General features: G+C 41.8%; 1 pseudogene; it reads left to right on the top strand.

Moving 5' to 3' along the window:
• Window positions 1–6,301: 6,301 nt before the first annotated feature.
• On the top strand, window positions 6,302–17,121 carry LOC119626746 (trem-like transcript 4 protein; annotated as a pseudogene).
• The last annotated feature ends 1,029 nt before the right edge of the window (window positions 17,122–18,150 follow it).

Raw genomic sequence — 18,150 nt, 5'->3', positions numbered from 1 at the left:
AGTTGGAGAGTGCGGCACGGACATGCCCAAGATTTCACAGAGAATGTCACAGCTGTGCTGGGCATTTGAACCTGGTCCTCGAAGACATACCCAATGCATACCCACTGCGGAGCTGCTCCATCCACCCTGACTTCAGGCAGTATGTCCTTAAGGTTTCTGGAATATACTATCCCAAAATATGCCACTTCAGCATAAGGATGATTTTGAGCTGAAGACAAGTGTGAACCAGCAGGTCCAAGCAAAATTCTCTGCCCTCCCCATATCTGCCTATAATCAGAGCATAAAATTCCGTTTTTGGATGTGTCCCCCACTTCTGGAGTAGAACAGCACTCATAAAAGATGGAGAGTCAACACTGAGAGGAGTTTGCATAAACATCTTGCTAAATTAGCCCTTGTCTGTCATTAGTTCCCCCCACAGATTTCCTAGTCACTTCCAAAGATAGGTTGCCCCTTGAAGCCCAGTTCCCCTTTTCAATTGTAAAATGGTCTATGAACCCCTGGTTCTAACTGTTTATTTGAGTTTCATTTCTTTCCTGTGAACTCCCATGCACATAAATCTTAATAAAAATTGTATGCTTTTCCTCCTATTGATCTGCCTTTTGTTAGTTTAATTCACAGGCTCTGAGATGAAGATCCTAAGAAGGTAGAGGATGTTTTGCCTCCCTGACAGTGCCCATCATCTGTCCAAATGGCCTGCACTGGTAGGCCCAAAGATATGACCCTTATGGAGGAGACTCAGGGGATAAAGGACAAAGAGCCTGAGGTGCCCACACACACACACACACACACACACACACACACACACAAAGAAGAAGAAGAAAAATAGCAAGTCTTTCCTTGAGACAAAAGATCAAAAATACAATTTTTTTCCCTTTCAGAGGAAAAACTACTTTAAAGAAATAAAAACTACCAGCCAAAGCACTCAGGAAGTGTCAAAGCATGTTGTGCTATAAGATGTTTAATCTGTATTAATAAGAAGATAAATTTATAGTAAGGAGCTGAATGCTTTATTAGCTGGCCAGTTATACTGAGGCAGAAGTCTATGCCTCAATGAAGCATGCCATCCTATATGTAGCAGTAACATCCTATATAATTTTCTGTGATGGTGGAAATGTTCTCGCTCCCCGTCCATCATTGTAGCCAGTAGCCATGCAGTTGTTGAGCATCTGTCATGTGGCAAGTGTAACTGAGGGACTGAATGTTTATTTTTTATTCAATTTTCATTAATTTACTCTTTACTTTTTATTTGTTTTTGTTATTGACACCTAATAATTGTACATATTTGTGGGAATACATAGTGTTTTGATACACATAATGTAGAGTTTTCAGATCAGGATAATTAGCATATCCATCATCTCAAACATTTATCATTTCTCTGTGTTGAGAATATTCAATATCCTCTATTTGAGAATATATAATATATTATTGTAACTATAGTCATGCAACCGTGGTATAGAACACCATACGCTTCCTCTCTAGCTGTAATTTTGTATCCTTGAACAAATCTCTGCCTATCCCCCTTACCCTTTTCCTTACCATTGTCAGCCTCTAGTAACCTCTGTTCTACTCTTTACTCCATGAGATCAGCATTTTTAGCTTCCACATCTGAGTAAGAACATGCTGCGTTTTACTTTCTGTTCCTCCCTATTTCATTTAACATAATGCCTTCCAGGCTCATCCATATTACTGCAAATGACAGATTTGTTCATCTTTTGTATGGTCTTTTGCATCTCAATTTCCTTCAGTTCAGCTCTGATTTTGGTTATTTCTTGTCTTCTGCTATCTTTGGGGATGGTTTGCTTTTATTTTTCTAGTGTATCTAGGTAGGATGTTAGGTTGTAAATTTGAGATCCTTCTAACTGTTTGATGTTGGTGTTTAGCACTATAAACTTCTTTCTTAACAATGCTTTAGCTGGTTTAACATATCAGCAATTCTGGTATATCTTTGTTATCATTAGATTTAAAGACTTCCCTAGTTTCTGCATCAATTTCATTGATTACCCAAAAGTCATTCAAGAGCAGGTTGTTGAATTTCCATGAAATTGTATGGTTTTGAGTGATGTTATTAGTATTGATTTCTATTTTTATTGCCCTGTGGTCTGAGAGTGTGGCTGGTATAATTTCAGTTTTTTTGAATTTGCTGATAATTGTTTTAAGTTCAATTGTGTGGTCAGTTTTACAGTATGCACCATGGGCAGATGAGAAGAATGTATACTGTGTTGTTTTGGGGTAGAGAGTTCTGTATATATCTGTTAGGTCCATTTGGTCAAATGTTAAATTCAGGTCTCAAATATCTTTGTTAGTTTTCTGCCTCAATAATCTGTCTAATACTATCAGTAGGGTGTTTAAGTCTCCCACTATTACTGTATGGTTATCTAAATCTGCTTATAGGTCTCTAAGAATTTCTCTTAAGAATCTGGGTGTTCCTATGTTGGCCACATATATATTTAGGCTGGAACTGAACCCTTTACCATTAGCTAATGGCCATTTTTGTCTTTGTTGATTGTTGTTGGTTTAAAGTCTCTTTTGTCTGAAATTAGAATAGCAACCACTGCTTTTTTTGTTTTCCATTTGCTTGGTAGAGTTTTCTCCATCTCTTTACTTTGAGCCTATGGGTATCATTGCATGTGAGATGGGTCTCTTAAAGACAGCATACAGTTGGGTCTTGCTTCTTTATCCAACTTGCCACTCTGAACAGACATTTCTTAAAAGAAGACATACAGATGGTCGATAAATAAACAAAAAATGACTTGACATCACTAATCATTAGGGAAATGCAAATCATAACCATAATATGATATCTTCTCTGTCAGGTTAGAATGGCTATTATCAAAAAATAAACAAATAAAAAAATTTTAAAAATAACAAATGCTAACAAGAATGTGGAGAAAAGGAACTCTTTATACACTGTTGATTGGAATGTATACTAGTACAGACTCTGTGGATAAAAGTATGGAGGTAACACAAAAATCTACAAATGGAACTACCATATGATCTAGCAATCCCACTACTGAGTAAGTACCCAAAGGAAGGGAAATCAGTATACTGAAGCAACATCTACACCACCACATTTATTGCAGGACTAGTCACAATAGCCAAGATAGGGAATCAACCCAAATGAAAAATGAATGGATAAAGAAAATGTGGCATAAATGTGCAATGAAATACTATTCAGCCATAAAAGAATAAAATCCATCATTTGCAGTAATATGGATGAGCCTGGAAGGTATTATGTTAAATGAAATAGGGAGTAACAGAAAGTAAAATGCAGCATATTGTCACTCAACATGTGAAAGCTAAAAATGCTGATTTCTTGGAGTAAAGAATAGAATAGAGGTTACTAGAGGCTGAGAATGGTGAGGAAAAGGGTAAGGGGGTTAGGCAGAGATTTGTTAAAGGATACAAAATTACATCTAGAGAGGAAGAATAAGGTCTAGTGTTCTATACCACTGTTGAATGACTAGTTACAATAATATATATTTTAAAATAGCTAGAGAGAAAATATTGAATGCTCTCAACACAAAGAAATGATAAATGTTTGAGATGATTAATGTGCTAATTAACCTGATCTGATCACGCTACATTGTATGTATCAAAACATCACTACATACTCCATAAATATGTACAATAATCATGTCTTAATTACAAAAAAAAGTAAAAAGTAAAGAGTAAATTAATCAGAGTTGAATAAGAAACATTCAGTCCCTCAGTCACACTTGCCACATGACATGTGCTCAACAATCACACATGGTTACTGGCTATGATGACTGACAGGGAGAGAGAACATTTCCACTATCACAGAAAATTATGTAGGATGATGCTTCTTCATAGACTTTTGCTTCAACAAAACTGGTCAGCTAACAAAGTGTTCAGTTCCTCATTACAAATTTAGCTTCTTATTGATACAGATTAAACATCTTATAGTACAATATGCTTTGACACCTAAGTATTTTGGCTGATAGTTTCCATTTATTTAAAGCTGTTTTTTGTATGAAAGAGAAAAAACATCACATTTTAAATATTTATTCTCAAGGAAAGAGTTTCTATGTTTTTAGTGCTTCAGTCCCATTGCCCTTTACCCTGAATCTCCTCCACGAGGGTCTTGTCTTTGGCCTGCCAGTGCAGGCCATTTGGATGGATGATGGGCACTGTCAGGGAGGCAAAACTTCCTCTGCCTTCTTAGGATCTTCATCTGAGAGCCCAAGATCAACTTCTCCACCTGGAAGGCAGTTGGGGTGTCAGGCACAATGTGACTTGTGGCCACACCATGAACTCATATGGAACTTGTCTGGCTTGGGATCTTGTGCCTAGAAATAGCCTGAGGTGGCTCAGGAAGCAGAGAAAGGGTGCCAGACCATTCTCTGGCAGGGAACAGGACCTAAGGCTCCAGGACTGGAAGGAGACAAAGGGGCACCCTCACTGGAGGGGCATCAGTGTCTCCACTTAGACCCAACTCTTTCCCTGTGAGGTTCCATGTTTTCCCGTCAGCAAAGTTGCTGCCCCAGTATTTGGTACCTGCTTCTTCCAGAGAAATAAAGTTAGTTTCTATTTCATGTTTTAAAAAAAATCTATTCTCTTTGTCATTTTCAAGTGTATAATTCATAGTTATAAACTCCAGTCACCATACAGTACGATAGATCTCTTTATTTTTTCTGTCTAACTTAAATTGTGTTTCTTCAACAATACCTACCCAGTCTGTCCAATCCCCCGCCTCTGCTAATGCTATTCTACTCTGTTTCTGTGGTAGATTTTATTAATTGAAGTCCTTCCTTCATTCAGATTTCCCTGGCTTTTACCTCGTGTACTTTCTGTGCTCCAGGATCCCACCTAGGACACCACATTGCTTTTAGTCTTCATGTCTGCTTAGGCTCCTCTTATCCATGGCAGTTTCTGAGAATTATTTCTTAGTTTTGATGGCCTTGACAGTTTAGAGGAATACTGCTCAGGTATTTTGTAGAATGTCCCTCATGTGGAATTTGTTTGATGTTTTTCTCCTGGGGCTAGTGGCTTTGGGGAAGGAGTCTGCACAGCTAATTACCCTGTCATCACATCAAGTCAATGACACATTCTAACAACCAGAGTTATCCCTGTGGGTCTGCATCTTGGTTGCCTGGCTGCCACAGTAAGCGTGAGGTTTCTCCACTGTACAGCTACTCTTCTCCTCCTTCCCCATGCTGTCCTCTGGAGGAAAGTCACCTGCACAGCCCACGCTTTAGCAGTGGGAATTTATGCTCCCCCTTGAGAGCAGAACCTATAAGAGTTGTTTGCAATCTCTCAGTTCCTTCAGGCTGCTATGAGAAGATGCCTTAGACTGGGGACTTTATACATAATAGAAATCTCTTCCTCAAAGTTCTGGGGGCTGGGAAGTCAACGATCAAGGTGTCAGTGGATTTGGTGTCTGCTGAGGGCTGCTCTCTGCTTCCAAGGTGGCACTTTCTTGCGTATCCTCAGTTGGCTGAAGATATGAACACTGTCCTCACATGGCAGACAGGGCAAATCTGCTTCCTGCAATCTCTGGTATAAGGACATTAATTGCATTCTTGAGGGTGATGCCCTCATGACTTAAGAATTTCCCACAAGGTCCCACCTCTTGCTGCTATTACATGGAAATTAAGTTTGAACATATGAAGAGGGGGAACACCAACATTCTGAACATGGCAGAATCCTTATGCATGGGATATTTGTCTATTCTCTCCCAGTTCTTTATTCAGCCATTTACTTACATCAGCATGGACTAGAAATTTATTTTACAAACTGCGTAGTAACCCAGTATCACTTGATTTTGTTGCTAGATAGCTCTCATTTTGGCCATTTTCTTCCTCTACACGTTTTATAGACATGTTGAAATGACAGGGTTTTTCATTTCTCCTCTTTCATCCACTCATGTATTCATCCAACAAGCACTGGTTGAGATGATCCCGAGCTCCCATAACTGATCCATTCCTGCCTGCCTTCCCCTCCAAATATCCCTGACCAGCACTCTCTTTCCTCCCTGTTCTCCTGGCCCCACCATTTCTAGGGAACATCTTATAATTCCTGGGATTAAAATCTGCCCTCTACAAAATGTCCCAGGGTCAAAACTCATCATCGACCCACCATGGTTGAGACCAGAAGGACTCAGGAGCCTGGTCATGCCTCCAAGGGCCCTGACCACTTATAGGAAGTGCATAGAGAGAAAGAAAGAGGGATGACCCCAGTTTTATTTGCCAGCTTTATGCTTGGCTATGCTGAGAGCTGCACCCCGCAACAGAGAAGCAGTATGATGGGCTGAAAGGAGTAAAGCAGCAGACACGGGGAGAAGTTCAGCAAAAGGTGGCAGAGCAACGCAGCAGGGCTGAGGTGACCAGGCCCAGAGACAGACCCTGTAGCTGGTGGCCCCGGTCAAGGCCTGGTTGCCCTCCTCCCCTGGTCTGCAGAGCCCACCCTCCCAGGCCGACCAATTCCCCAGCAAGGCATTGACCTTCCTCAGTTTCCCAGCTGAGAGACACTGGGAACCTGGGGCAGAATCAGGCTCAGTGTCTGCCTCCTTCTCCTGAGAGGACTCCCCTTTTTCTCCTCTCCACTATCAGAAACAGATTTGGGCTGGGATGTCCTGGGGGCAGTCCACACCTGCTACTCCCACCTGTGCTGCTGCTGCTCCTGGCCTCAGGTGACATGGAGGGAAAGAGGGCAGGGTGTGTAAGGAGTGGGATGAAGAATGAGTGGGGCAGGGAGCAGCGTGGCTCTGTGACCACAGGAAAGAATTTAGGGGCCCTCTTCTAGGTGTGAGCATCAGAAGTAGTTCCCTCTCCCCTTCCCCAGACTGTGATGGGAGAGGTTGGATCCCTCCAGAGCTCTGACCTAGGTTTCCTTCTGCAGGTTCCTGGGTAAAGGGCGCCATGCCTGAAGAAATTCACAAACACTCAAGACAGACCCTTTTCCTGCAATGCCAGTACTCACCCAAGAGAGGGTCCTATTAGCCCAAATCCTGCTGTCAGGAGACATCTCCGAGGGTCCTATTAGCCCAAATCCTGGTGTCAGGAGATATCTCCAAATCTGTGTTCCTTACTGGTCACCAGCTCCAAGCCACGGACAGCAGTCCAGAAGTCTCGTTACACAATCTTGGACAAGCCCAATGCTAGCTTCTTCAAAATCACCATGATTCAGCTGAAGGAGGACTCGGGATCCTACTGGTGTGAAATCTACAACACTTTCAAAAACTTCATCACTTTTCTTAGAGATGTCAGCCTGGAGGTGTTTCCAAGTGAGCTCTTTTCTTGAGGAAATAACTCTGTGCCCCCCGCACCCACCGGGACCTGAAGGAAATGTCATGCACCCACTCCCATGCCTCCATCATCCCCCATCCTGCCAGGTCTTCTGCTCTGGTCTGAGGGGAGCAAAGATCCTGTCCCCAGTCATGGACTCTCACCTCTCCTTCACTCGGCACATCCTGGCCTCAATTGTTGGGAAGATACCCCCAGAGATCCCTGGACAGAGACACAGTCTCTCTGTCATTCTGCGTTTCTCTTTGTCTTACACAGGCACACCGACAACTCTTCTTTTCACACACACACACTAACACACACACAGCAACAGCTCTGTCACGCAGATCTTAGGCATAGGACACTCCTGGCCTAAGACATCCTGAAGGTCTGGCTCTGGGTCCCTACCTCCTCTCATGTATGGGGTAGACCCTGCTGTCTTCTGGGCTCCTAGAGAGTCATTATTTGCTGTCTTTTTTCTTTAGCCCCAATGTCTCCTATGTGAACCGTCCTCTGGCTCCCAACAAGCACAGGTAGGTTGGAGGCCTCGGTGTGGGGAGATTAGAGGGGTCACCAGGCAGCTTGGGAGCCTCAGATTCACGGAAGGGGAAACCAGGGAGGACTACCTCTGAGGATTGATCTCTTGGGGCCTGGGTCAGTGGGAAGCTACCTTCAGGGCCCACTGACTCCCAGGAAGAGAAATATGCACTATCTGATGTGATCAGAAGATCGCCATGTTCTCGCGATGCTGGGCGGGTGTCCCCAGAGGGGAGTCCACATGGAACACCTCGCACACGTGTCCTCCTGCCCCTGGCCTCCCATCAACATGGAGAAGACAGTGCCAGACTTAACTTTAGCTGGGTATGGAGACCTCAGGCCTCAGTTCAGGTTTTAACAATGGGAGGGAGGTCTTGGGAAGGGAGGGCCTGATTAGCTTCTGAACCCTGAAATCAGGTCCAGGGCACCCAAGGATCCTTCTCTGGTGGGTTGGGGCATAGGTTACAGCTGTGGAGCCCTGAGGCCATGACTCCAAGTTTGGTAGAGAGGAAAGGGGAAGAGGATGCAGGTTGTTAATTGTGGAGGAACCACGGAAAAGACAGTTCAACATGGATTTCTGCAATGAGACAAAATGGAACCCAGAAAAGGTGGAAACTGGAGGCCGTGTTGGTGTGTTGAAGGGTGAGTGTGAATAGAGTGACTGCAGCCTGGAGAAGATGGTGGCTGGAGAAGTCAGCCAGAGAAAGATGAGAGGAATACTCTTAAATTCTGCTTTTATCCCTGTAGTCATGGGTTTTGAGGCCATCACGGCCTCCCCTTCACTGTAGGAATAGGCTGCAATAGACTAGGTCACAGGTGCTCTAGGGGACCATGGAGCACAGCAAAAGCCATGAGCGACTGATGAAAATAGACGACCAACTGCCAGAGCATTTGCTCCCTAGCCCTCTCCTCCTGCAAACTCCAGCACGGGTGGATTACAAACAGACTATCTCTCAGGGAGTTTGAAGGTGAAGCCCTAACCAGAGGACAAGCATGGCAGCTTGTCCTTGGGTCTTGTGCTCTAGGGCAGTGGTCCCCAAGCCTGTCAGAGACTGAGCTGCAGAGCAGGAGATGAGTGGCAAGCCAGTGAAGTTCATCTGAATTACAGCCTCTTTTCATAGCTTGCATTACCATCTGAGCTCTGCCTCCTGTCAGATCAGTGGCAGCATTAGATTCTCATAGTAGCACAACCCCTGTTGTGAACTGTGCATGTGAACGTTGTAGGTTGCATGATCCTTATGATAATTGAATGGCTAATGATCTGTCACTACTATTACAATGCAATAATAATAGAAAGAAAGTGCACTATAAATATAATGTGCTCCAATCATTCTGAAACCGCCCCTCACATTCTGGTCAGTGGAAAAATTGTCTTCCACAAAACAGGTCCCAGGTGCCAAAAACGTTGGGGACTGCTGCTCTAGGGCTCTTCCCCTCTCACTTTTAACCCTCAACAGACAGAGGATTTAGCCTTTGTTCTTCCCCATTACCAGATTCATATCTAATATGCCTAGGCGAATCTGAATTCACAAGCCAAAATAACTAGGCTTCTTAGTAGAAGCACTACCTTAAAAGAATGGCAACACACCCAAAAATAGAAACCAGTGAAGCAGAACTATGGGCACTGCCCATCCCACAGGAACTTAAGTACCTGTGATCAGTCTGGCTAAAGGGGTGAGGGGAAACATGACCTATGTGTATTGTTAAATATAGTGAACCCCAAGTTTCTGTTATAAGAATCAGCATGTCAGTATGGCCAGCTCTCTTATTCTTTGGTTCTCCATTTTAAAGTTTAACTTCCTGGTTCTCTTCGGGCCCCTTGCTTCTAGTTTCAGTAAAGAACTTTCCCGCCAGCCCTAACTCAATAGTTCACATCTGTTCCCCTGGTCACCTGCTCCATCCTGACTCATCCCTGTTACCTGTTCTGACCTAAGTCACCTTTACTTACCCATCCCTAACCATCCTTCCTGCCAAACTACTCACCCCACCACTCTGGCTCATACCCCTCCCCTCTCCATAGCCAATCGGAATTAGCTTAGAGGGTGCGGTCCAACCCTAGCCACTAGGGGAATGACACAGTAGTAGGGGCTACCTGCATCAGGAATAAGAACTCCTGCCCCTCCCCTGTCCAGGTGTGCTCTTGCTGTTGTTTCATCTGCAAGGAGCACCCTTTCTGCAGCCGTTGTTTCATCTGCAAGAAGTGCCCGCCCTTTCTGCAGAAAGTAAAAATTACCTTTTTGAGAAAATTAATGATCGAATGCTATTTGTTGTGGCACTGCGGAACAAGCATTTTGCATTTCTAACTTGGATCATAAGGAAGATCCATTGAAAAAAGGAGCCAAATGGCAATCATAGTTGTAAAAAATATTATAGACTGTAACGTATGTGATAAAGGATGGCTGTGGCTGGACAGTGAGCAGGAAGAGGAGTGAGGAATTCTCATGGAAGGTCCTGGAAAGAACTGGAGATTTAAAAATCATAGAGAATTTCTAAATATACAATCATGTCATCTGCAAAGAGGGACAATTTGACTTCTTCTTTTCCTAACTGAATACCCTTGATTTCTTTCTCTTGCCTGATTGCCCTAGCCAGAACTTCCAACACTATGTTGAATAGGAGTGGTGAGAGAAGGCATCCCTGTCTTGTGCCAGTTTTCAAAGGGAATTTTTCCAGTTTTTGCCCATTCAGTATGATATTGGCTGTGGGTTTGTCATAAATAGCTCTTATTATTTTGAGGTACGTTCCATCAATACCGAATTTATTGAGCGTTTTTAGCATGAAGGGCTGTTGAATTTTGTTAAAAGCCTTTTCTGCATCTATTGAGATAATCATGTGGTTCTTGTATTTGGTTCTGTTTATATGCTGGATTATGTTTATTGATTTGCGAATGTTGAACCAGCCTTGCATCCCAGGGATGAAGCCCACTTGATCATGGTGGATAAGCTTTTTGATGTGCTGCTGAATCCGGTTTGCCAGTATTTTATTGAGGATTTTTGCATCGATGTTCCTCAGGGATATTGGTCTAAAATTCTCTTTTTTTGTTGTGTCTCTGCCAGGCTTTGGTATCAGGATGATGTTGGCCTCATAAAATGAGTTAGGGAGGATTCCCTCTTTTTCTATTGATTGGAATAGTTTCAGAAGGAATGGTACCATCTCCTCCTTGTACCTCTGGTAGAATTCAGCTGTGAATCCATCTGGTCCTGGACTTTTTTTGGTTGGTAGGCTATTAATTATTGCCTCAATTTCAGAGCCTGCTATTGGCCTATTCAGGGATTCAACTTCTTCCTGGTTTAGTCTTGGAAGAGTGTGTCCAGGAAATTATCCATTTCTTCTAGATTTTCTAGTTTATTTGCGTAGAGGTGTTTATAGTATTCTCTGATGGTAGTTTGTATTTCTGTGGGGTCGGTGGTGATATCCCCTTTGTCATTTTTTATTGCATCTATTTGATTCTTCTCTCTTTTCTTCTTTATTAGTCTTCACAATAGCAAAGACTTGGAATCAACCCAAATGTCCATCAGTGACAGACTGGATTAAGAAAATGTGGCACATATACAGCATGGAATACTATGCAGCCATAAAATAGGATGAGTTTGTGTCCTTTGTAGGGACATGGATGCAACTGGAAACCATCATTCTTAGCAAACTATCACAAGAACAGAAAACCAAACACCGTATGTTCTCACTCATAGGTGGGAACTGAACGATGAGATCACTTGGACTCGGGAAGGGGAACATCACACACCGGGGCCTATCATGGGGAGGGGGGAGGGGGGAGGGATTGCATTGGGAGTTATACCTGATGTAAATGACGAGTTGATGGGTGCAGCACAGCAACATGGCACAAGTATACATATGTAACAAACCTGCACGTTATGCACATGTACCCTAGAACTTAAAGTATAATAATAAAAAATAAATTAAAAAAATAAATAAAAAAAATAAAAATCATAGAGAAGTTAGGAGACATGAAGGAGAAGAGTAGATGTACTAATGTATTGGTATCAAGAACCCCTGTGAGAGATAAAGGATGAAAGAAGGAAGTATTTGAAGAAAGAATATAGGGAAGCTTTTCAAAACTATAGAAGAAGGAAAGACCTCACATTGAAAAGATTCATAAATTGCCAAAGAGGGGAAAACAGCAAACACACAAAAAACACCTCTAGTCCCATATGTAAAAGGGAAGAATATCAAAAACAGGGAAAAGTCTGAAGGCTTTCAGATCACCTACAAGGCAACAAGATTAGATTTCCCTCTGAGTTCTTAAGAGGAACACTAGAGGTAAGAAGACAATTGAGTAATATTTCTAAAGTACTAAAGAAAAACGTTGTATCCAGTGTTTTGTATTCAGCCAAATTGTCACTCCAATGTGAAATCATAAAACCTCTGGATTCTCAAGGCCTCAGAAGGTTTGCCACATGCAAAGATCCCCATTGAAAATACTCCTGGAGGAAGGACTCAGTTAGGATGAAAAACAAACCCTGGAGATGCTGCAAGAGGTGAGGGAGTAAGTGTGCCCAGTATCTTGGGAATGTTTATTTTTATATTTTTTGATTCATATAAAATGCAGGTAGAAGCTAAATGAAGAATAAGAGAAAGTGCATTCATGATCATTGAAAAATAACATTCTAGACCAGTGATCCCCAACCTTTATGGCACCAGGGACTGGTTTCATGGAAGACAAGTTCTCCATGACTAGGACAGGGGGATGACTTCAGGATTCATGTTCATTATTGTTATTATGCACTTCATTTCTATTATTATTACATTGTAATATATAATAAAGTAATTATACAACTTATCACAATGTAGAATCTGTGGGAGCCCTGAGCTTGTTTTCCTGCAACTAGACGGTCCCATCTGGGGGTGATGGGAGACAGTGACAGATCATCAGGTGTTCCATTTTCATTAGGTGCATGCAAACTAGATCCCTGGTATACGCACTTCACGATAGGGTTTGTGCTAGTATGAGAATCTAATGCCACTACTGCTCTGACAGAAGTGGTGGAGATCAGGTGGTGATGCGAATGATGGGGAGAAGCTGTAAATACAGATGAAGTTTCTCTCGCTTGTGCACCACTCAGCTCCTGTTGTGTGGCCCTATTCCTAACAGGCTAGGAACTGGTACGGTCTGTGGCTCAGGGGTTGGGGACCCTTGTTCTAGACAGTATCAACAGAGGGTGAAAAGGAGACACTACAAGGAGACACTAGAAGCCCATGAAAGGATGGTTGGGTACTTGTCTCATGAGACAAGCTCAATGTAGCAATCGTACTAAATCACGTAGATATGAGTCTTCAGATTACATCAAGAGAATGTATACCCTTTCATCCAGCAAAATAAAACTCTAGGCAAAGGAAAGTTAGACATGAATTTAAAAAAATAAAGCACAGTAAATGGAAATATAAAATAAAAAGGTAGAGTTAAGTCCTAACATAAATGCAATTCCAATAAATTTAAGTGGATTAAATTCACAAAATAAGGACACAGACACTCTGAGTTTAAAAAATTCCAATGTTATATTACCTATAAGAGATAGATACACTTACAAAAAGATCTTAAAAAGTTCAAAAAGTTAGAAAACTACATTTGACTATTAGGAAACAAAATACACTGTTCTGATACTCTTAATATTGAACAAAATAGAATTTAAGGTAAAATATCATGTCTATAAATTTGTCTATAAAATAGACAAAGATACATTATATATACTGATGAAAGATGTGCTTGAATGTGAAAATAGAGCCATCATAAGCATGTGTGCCTAAATTTCGGCCATGCAATATATGAAGCAACACTATCAGAAATGCAAGGAGAAGTAAATATTAGCTATTGTAGTTGGAGGCTCACATACCTCTCAGAGGAGCAAAGACCAATCAGACCAAAACTAAATAGAGGGATCTAAGTTCTAAGCCAAATAACTAATAAATTCCAGGTACTATGCCATCATATAATATTTATAAATGTGTTATATATAAGATATGTATAAGAATATAGGATGAATATGTAATAAATTATACTTTTAAATAAACAATATTTTCAAATATATAAATACATAGTTTCAGATTGAAACTGTTCTAAACTATATAAATGTATTATGTATGTTTTATAAAATACAGTATTCATTATATTATATTAACCATGTATAAGTAGATATACACATGTTTATAACCCTATACATAATTAAAAACAGATAGTATACATTCTTTCAAATACAAGGAATGTATTTACAAAAAGACACCTTGTATGAAGACATATAAGAAGCATGAAGAAATTCCAAAGAATCAGTATGACACCAAATATATTCTCCAAACCCAATGCAATAACATTAAGAATGCATAAGAGAAGTAAAGATAAAATAGTACTTTTAAAACTAATTATTAATACATTCATATGTGAATTATTAAGTATGTAATAAAATATATTTTTATAATATGACCACTACATATCAAAAAGTATGGGGCATAGTTAATATTGGAGATCAATTAGTAGCTTTGAATATATTTGTTGGAAAACATGAAAGCTTTCAAATTAATGAGCTAAGGAAGCATCTTAAGAAGATGGACCGTGAGCACCAGGGCAAGCACAAAGAATCATAAAGGAGGGAAAGAATCACGGTAAGGGCTGAAATAAATCGAATGACTGAAAATGAAGATCAAGGTATAAGTCATAATTCATTCTTTGAAAGTTTAAAAAGATAGCCATATACTTGTCAAGACAAATGAAGATAAAAGAAGATGATAACAACAAATTGAAGAAAAAGAAGAAAATAACCATGCACTCATTCTATAGAGATTTTAAAATAAATAAATCCTGAACAAAATCTTGTTGTTTTAAACCTTAGAAGTACACACATTCCTTAAAAAACATGAACTGCAAAGATTAACACGAGAAGAAACAAATTTCAATAGATTAATAAATAGGAAAACTGAAATGGTAGATAAGCCCCACCTTCACAGAAAATTCAAGACTCACCTGGTTTTACAAGTAACTCAATCATTTAAGAAACATTTGATTTATATTTCATACAAGATGTTGCAGAAAATAGAAAAGAAGCAAGAACAGCCCAGGTTATTTGAAGGGGCTAGTGTCATCAAAGTCACAAAACCAGTTAGGGGGAAATAAAAAAACTAAATTACAGGTTTATTTCTCTGACGCACGTGGAGTCAATTCCCAAATTACCATTAGCTAACTGAATTCAAGAGTGCATCAAAAAGAAGACTGTATCGTGATCGAGTACAGTTTTATCACAAAACAGAAAGGATTGTTCAACTTCAGAAAAATCTATTAATATAAGTGAACCAAATTCATAAACTACAGGGAAAAAAGTCAACTGCTGTACAAAAGCATTTGGGAACCTTGAGCACATTGATGTTATATGAAAAAGCTCTTAATAAAATGGAAATAAGAACAGATAACTTGGTAAAGATTGTACAGCAATGATTACAATAAACATTATTTAGTGAAGAAAGCATAAACAAACAAATTCAGGATTTCTGCAGCTACTATTAATGTCTTCTATAATATTAGACGTTAGACGTTCTGATCAATGCTTGAAGGAAAGGAAAACAAGTTACAATAAAGATTAGACAAGAAGAGAAAAAACGTCATGACTTGCAGATGATGGTATCATCTACCCAGAAAAAGAATGAGAAACAACAAACGATTAAATCTCACAAGAGAATTTAGCAAGGTTGCCAGAGACAAAATCAACCGACATACATCACAAATAGATCTCTATGAAAAATAATCATTTAGAAACCTAAGATAGTTTTCATTACAGCGACAAAAATCATTAAGTTTCTAGAAAGAATTAATTTAAGCCAGACCTATTTGGAGAAAACTACAAAATGCTAAAAAATGACTGGTGATCTGAATAAATAGAAATAATCCATGATTTTGGAAGAGGCAATAACATTGTAAAGATGTCAGTTTCCCCCAAATTCAAGTCTTTAAATGCAATCCCAAACACAACTTCAGTTTACTTTTGTAAAGAACTTGAAAAGTTTACTCTGAAATTAAATGAAAAAAAGATGATGCATGACTAGCTAAATCAACCATGAAAAAGTGAAAATAAAAAGAACTCACTAGCTTTACCAAATATGAAGTAATACTGAAGCAGGAAGCTACTGAGGCCACAAGAGAAAAGCAGATTTGCTAGGACAGGGTAGTCCCAGAATCAGAGCTAGGCAGGCCAGGAGTAGGTGCCACACAGAGGGGACCTGGGAGGACCCCTGGCACCAGCAGACGGGAGGTCTAGGTCTGTGCTCTGTCACTGCTCCTAAGCGTCTAGTCAGGTCCTGTGCAGTGTCTGGGCCTCATTCCTTCAGGTGTGATATCTTGGCTCTGATTCCTAGGAGGCTCCTGTTAGTCATGTTCTACCCGACCTAGTTAGGGAGAGTTCCTGCTCCCCTGGCTCTATCCCTCCCCTTCCCTGACCTCCAATCCCTTGTTCTTCCCCTGGCCAGCTTTTTCCTCCACTCAAGACTTTGAGGTTCCTTCTGCCTAGGTCTCCTCTCAGTCCCAGAGACCTCTGTGGCTCCTGCCCTACACCCCTGTGTCACAGTGAGTTCAGGGTGAGCCCTTATACAAGCAGCTCCAGCCACAAGGGGCCTGGCTAAGGGACGCAGCAGCAGCAGGTGACATCCTGGCCCAAGTCCATCCTCCTATCTCCTTCCTCCCTGCAGGAAATCAAGTGCCCCATCTGCCTTGGCTCAGCTGACCCCAAACTCCTGGTCTCTGTGCTGTGTGGACTCCTCCTGGCCAAGGCCCTGATGCTGTGAGTCCTGTTTGTGTTCCTGACCTGCAGGTGCCACAGGTGAGTGGGGCCTGGATTTGGCCTGGGGGGCAATGGAGCTGCAGTCAGATGCTGTTCCTAGAAAGACGGCTAGAAAAAAGAAGACAGATCACAGAGGCAGGAAAAATGACAGCTGAGTCCAATTTAAATATGTGTTTTCTTGCAATCTCTGCCTTCCTGCAGACACAGACCTTAGAAAAAGACAGAGGCTTTCTAGGAGTCCCATCCTAGGGCTCTGCCTCTGTTTTTGTCCTGAAAGAAACAAGGCCAGGAGGACAAAGCTGAGAATGCCTGGGTAGAAGGTTTAGGAGACAGGAAGGGGCAGTGAAGGAAGCAGGTGACAGGGAGAAAGGAGGGAAAGAGGAGGAACAGGTAACAAGGACAGGGTGAGACAAAGGGGCAGGAAAGAGGATCAGGGAAAGCATCACCTGCATTCATGACTTTCTTTCTCTTGCCACATTTCAGGACAGCAATGACGGAGGTTTCTGATTGTATCAGCCCAGCCTTGCCCCAGGGCCCTTGGGTGCGTGAGCCACAGCGCGGATCCAGGATGAATCCCAGTTCTTCCCCTGCCGAGCTATTGGGAGCCGCCCTAAGCATTGCGCCCCACCTCCCCGTGAGGGAAGGCCAGCGCTAAGCCTATTGGCGAGAACTTTCAGCCCCTGATCTCCCCAGTGGTGACCCCTCACCCCTGCCCGGAGCCCTCTTACATCTACTTCCGCTGCCCTGCCTTTCGCCATTGGGAAGACGTGGGGCGGGGGTTTCTGTATCCGGGTCAACGCCCAGCTCAGCATCTTCAGCTGTGCCCGCGCTAGTTTCCAGCACTCTGTGGTTTTCTCAGCCCCACCTCAGCAGGTCTCCAGGATCTCTCATATTTTCCCTGTTTGTTGCCTGTGGTCTGCCCGAGAGTCCTATCAGTTTCCTCTTGTGCTTAATTAAATTCAACCTCTAAACTGAAATGTGTCAGGGGCAACTGAGCAAGAGGGTAGATGTATCCCCTCAACCTCCTCCCCTTCCACCCTAAATGAGAGAGAAATGACTTAAAAATAAACGATAAAATTGAAACTAAGAAAGGCTGTAATCAGCAGACTGGAAACTGAGGAAGTCCTAGAAGTAAAAGAAAAAATCAGATGCCTTAAAATGACAAGAGCAGTGGATTCAGCAGCCTAAAACAGGACCCAGAACATTCAATGGAATCTGATCATCAGGGGTCAAAATTTTGTATATTTAATGTGTGAGGAGATTCATAGCCTAAAAGAGAAAATTAAGTTGAACTAACAATAATTGATGGTGGGAGAAAGATAAATGTTTTGGGGAACGCAAGAGGAGCACACATCTGTGAAACAAGAAGAGGCACAGTCATTTTCGAACCAGGTAACATAGCGAGGCTGGGATTGACTACTCAGAATGGGGGTCCGCCATGGAACAACCAATTTGGGGTACCAGTGCATAGCAGCTGAATGCCAGCCCTGAAAAAGGCCACCATAAAGAGAGTACCATTTTCTGGCCGGCCGTGGTGGTTCATGCCGGTAATCCCAGCACTTTGGGAGGCCACGGTGGGTGGATCACCTGACGTCAGG

Source organism: Chlorocebus sabaeus, chromosome 17 (genome assembly GCF_047675955.1).
Source record: "Chlorocebus sabaeus isolate Y175 chromosome 17, mChlSab1.0.hap1, whole genome shotgun sequence".
Taxonomy (NCBI): domain Eukaryota; kingdom Metazoa; phylum Chordata; class Mammalia; order Primates; family Cercopithecidae; genus Chlorocebus; species Chlorocebus sabaeus.
This window is presented reverse-complemented; position numbering and strand designations above follow the sequence as displayed.